The sequence below is a fragment of the Echinops telfairi genome, unplaced genomic scaffold (genome assembly GCF_000313985.2).
Source record: "Echinops telfairi isolate 266 unplaced genomic scaffold, ASM31398v2 ScPeMD7_42;HRSCAF=159, whole genome shotgun sequence".
Classification (NCBI taxonomy): domain Eukaryota; kingdom Metazoa; phylum Chordata; class Mammalia; order Afrosoricida; family Tenrecidae; genus Echinops; species Echinops telfairi.
The window spans coordinates 3,163,662-3,168,276 of NW_022103940.1; the positions used below are offsets into that span (position 1 = coordinate 3,163,662).

The 4,615-nt window shown below is 34.4% G+C and overlaps 1 pseudogene; it reads right to left on the bottom strand.

Annotated features, from left to right (window-relative positions):
* Window positions 1–2,605: 2,605 nt before the first annotated feature.
* On the bottom strand, window positions 2,606–3,518 carry LOC101648519 (annotated as a pseudogene).
* Window positions 3,519–4,615: the final 1,097 nt, after the last annotated feature.

Consider the following 4,615-nt stretch of genomic DNA (forward strand, 5'->3'; position numbering starts at 1 on the left):
GAGATTTACCCATCACATCTACATTCAGCCAGCAATTATGAGTCAGGGACAAATAAAAGTCATGATTCTTCCATTTTCAAAAGGTGCTCTTTCAGCCTCATGGAAAACAACAAGGGAAGCTAGAGTATGTCGTATTTATTCTGAGAAGTTATGTTTATAACTAAAATTTTAAAAAAATAGCAGTTATTGGAAAACAACTTGCAATTGCTGGCAAATTGAATCACTTATTAGATTAAGTGTTGAAGCTTTTGTTTTAAAAATGATATTCAAAAAGTACATTTAAATGAACCTTATAATAAAATGTTTGATCTAAATTAACATTTGCCATTGTTTCTTCCTCATACTAAAAGAAAAGTCACTACCATCTAGTAGATTCTAATTCATAAATTCATATTGACCCTAGAAAACATCATACAATCTAAGACAGTAAATCTTTAAGGGAGTTGTAAATCTCATCTGCATCTCACACAAGAGCTGGTGACTTCAAACCAACACATAACCTACACCCAAAACATAACCTACTAAGCCACTAAGACTCCTGGTTCTTCATCATATACTGAGAAAAAATAAGTAGTTTTACAATTTTAAGGTAGTTTATTATTATGTACTACTTTGAAAGGGATTTTTGGGTCCATAAGTTTTCTGAAACAGAAATATAAAGAGCTCAGATTGGTGTTCCAACTCTTGACACATACCTACCTGACTTTCCACAAGTAATTTAATCTCACTGGCCTTCATTTTTTGCATACATAATAAAGGTAATAATATAAAAATTACTTAATCGTTCCTTTAATTGATACATGCTAGGTACTTTCTAAAACTTATAATTCAGTATACAAATAAAGAAAAACAAACAAAGCAAGCTCACTGCCGCTGAGTCACTCCTGACAAATATAAGCCCTATTAGGGTAGAATAGAATTGTCACCATGGGATTTTGAGGCTATACATTCTTAAAAGCAGAATGCCTAATTCTTCTTTGAAAGGCTGATGGATTTTGAACCACAGAGCTGGTGGTTAGCAGCTCAACACATAGTCCACTATGACCCAGAGTTCCTTTAGATTGGGCCATTATCAGGGTTCCTATTTGGTAGCTAATAAAATACAGAATGCCCAGTTAAATTTGCATATCAAGTAAGCAACAAAATTTTTGTGTAAGTATTTACTGTGCAAATATTTTATCTGACAAGCTTATTTACTATTAGACATGGTTATCTTTGGCTCTTGAAGAAAGTTTGGCAGTCTAGTCCACCCAGATGCATAGCAAATTACTTTGAAAATAATCAGAGCACAATTCTACTCTACATACATGGGATTACCATTAGAATTGACAATGACAGCAACTGATGGTGGTGGTAGTTTTTATTCAACTAGCTAAGAAAGTAAAACTATGATAATAGCATAGATAAAATGGCATGGAGGTAACATGTGACCTTATCCAAGTACACATAAGAGGACAAAAATCTAATTCCACACCAGCCCAAGGCTGATATACCTCTACCCATCAATCTGCTTTACCCTATTGTGACACCAATTGTCGTTCCCAAGGCACTCTACTTTTACATTCCAGTAGCCACATGGAACCCAATATTTGTGATGATAGGGTATTAAAAAGGAAATCAACAGGCTATAAGTTAACATTAAAACCACAAGGACACAGTTCTTTTGTGCAATTTTTCTTAGAAGGTGGCAACAGACATATCTCCAGAATCTCTAGCCACTCACCTGCGATTAGCCTTCATTTCTTTATCTTCTCTAGTACTGATAAAGACCGAAGAGCGCCCCACTCTGCAAGTAATCAAATGTGGTTGTTCTTCTGGTGGCCCAGGGAGCTTTTACTATGCTTCACAGTACAATAATTCAAAGGCATTCATTCTTCTTTGCTGCTACATTTGCGTTGTCCAGATTTCTCATACAAATGAGGTGATTAAAACAAACACAAAAGCATTGCTTGAGTCAAGCACACTTTACTCTTCAAAGTGGTATCTCTGCTTTTTAATATTTTAAAGAGATCTTGTGCAGCAAATTTGCACAATGCAATCATCAATTGATTTCCTTACTGCTGTTTCTGTGAACATTGATTGTGATTCAAAGTAAAATGTCTCATTGAAAACCCTGATTAATAATTAAATATAACAAGTACCTATTGACCTTCCTTTAAGAAGAAGAAGAAGAAAAACCCTTAAAACTGAAACTGAGGCTCAGGGCTTTTAGATGATTTGTTCAAAATGAAAGTGTTTAGTAATTGATTTCTGTGGCCAGTATTACAATTTTATGTCTTCATAGTTTATCAACATTAAAATCATTTAATTGGGATTACCCTCATTTTGGTAGCTAATTAGACTTTGTCATAATTTATTTACTAATGACATTGACAGATCAACCATGGGATCTGAGACAGAAGGCAAACGATTTTTTTTCGTTTGAAGATATTTTATTTCACACAAATCTACCAAGAAAGAACAAATATTTAAAATACCTTAAGTTTAAATATATATATATATATATTGATGTCTTCATATTATACTTTCAAAATAAAGTTAAAAGTTAGGAGTGCTTCCTTCATTTCTTGAGTAGTTAGAAGTCAAAAATATCAACTGAAAATGGTTACAGAGAAACTACCAAGTCATCATTACTTCCTTCTTCCTCTCCATGTTTCAGTTTCTTTGGACATAATCATCATTTCCATACCCTTCCTCTTCTTTGCAATCATGTCAAGAAGAAGCTCAGGAGACTGACATCTCTCTAGCTTCTATTTCAAAATAACAACTTCTTCAGTATAAACCAACTGGGTAGTTCATACTTGTTTACCAAGTTTCTCATACGTTTAATTTTATCTAGTAACATTGACGAGCAAATCCTGCTCTCTTTCAGCATAAGACTCTCTGATAAATCACTCTCCATAGTAATTCCAGCTCTTGAAGGACTAGTTAAAATAGCAGTCAGGGCAATTTGGGAAGGTGTGTTTAAAAGGTAAGCACCTGTCAATTCCACTCTATTACGAAAGCAATCAGTTGTTTTCTTCAAAATTTCTGGGATCTCCAACATGAGCTAACATGTCTGTACGTCAGTAAGAAAGCCTTCAAATGGTCTATACGTATTGTGGACAATAAGGTGGAAATTAAATTGGCATATAAGTAGTTCATATTCCAAAATTTGTTCCAGTGCCGTCTCCTGTCTGAGGACTCTCCTGAAGGTTTCCTACAAATTGTGTACTGATATATTGAATTCATCTACGTTGCAGGCTAGAAAGGTATAAGTGAGAATTATTATCCATGGGTGATATTCCATTACTGAGTTATCAAAATACTAGAATCACTTGAAATGCATACAAGCTATACCCACAACAGATCTTTGTATTGCTGGCTTAAACACTGAATAGAATTCCAATTATTACTTCTCATAGTATTTTCAGTTTCGTTTCTTCATGAGTCTGAAGAAAGACTGGATCATTTGGAAGAACCTTCCCATTTGCCATCACTTTGTATTTTAATTTACAATTGGTGTTGGCCTGCAGTCGTTAGTTGTTGAGGAACTTCTGGTTACTGTTATTGTATATCGTGGAATGCGAGAGTACACAAGGAAGCAAGAGAAAAGATACTAAATTCAACACAACTGTGATGTAAACCAGCTCTATCAAGACCAGGACTCCACTGATGGCATGGGTGTCAATTCAGCTGGTGCCACTTTGATTACTAAGAGATTTTTTTTTTTTAAGGAGGATTTTTTTTTAGCTTATTTATCAGTGCTGACTCTGAGGTGGTGGATTTTTACATTCATTGGTGGTATTTTCTAGGTTTAAAAGGGTCAGAAAACATAACTGTAATGGGTCAGAAAATAAACAGTAGACTCTGGGAGTCACAGAAAGTTTTTGCATATTCATTAGTCTTGATTCTCAAAATGTACAAGCTAAAGAAATAAATTCTCAGATCTCAGTCCTTTAAAAACCTATTGAAGAAAACAGAGTTGAACAGAATTAACTGCTAATAAGTCTGAAGTTTATTTTAGGAACTATGTAAAATGTTTTAAATTTGTTTGTTGTAATGGTTACATACAACTAGATACACTAAAATATATTGGACTGTGCACTTTAAATGTATTAATTAGTAAGTTGTTAGGTAGAAAGGTAGGTAGCTAACATAGACTTTGTGTCTACACATAGCAAGCTTATGCAAAACAGGATAAAACACTGCCCAATCCTGCACCATCCTCACAACATTTACTATGTTTGAGCCCATTGTAGCAGCCACTATGTCAATCCAATTCCTTGAAAACCTTCCTCTTGTTTGCTGCTCTCTACTTTACCAAGCATGATATCTTTCTCCAAGGGCTTGTCTTTCCTGACAACATGTCAAAAGTATGTAAGACTTGCCAGCCAAAGGAGTACTCTGGCCATACTTCTTCCAAGACACATTTGTCCTTTTGCCAGTCCATGATACTTTCAATAGTCTTCATTTGTACCAAAATTAATTGCATTAAAATGTGCCAATTCTTCTTTAGTTTTCTTTAATCAAGGTTCACCTTTCACATCACATGCATATGAGACAATTGAGAATGCAATGACTTGATTCAAAGTAACATACCTGTTTTTCAATGCTATAAAAAGGTCTTGTGAAA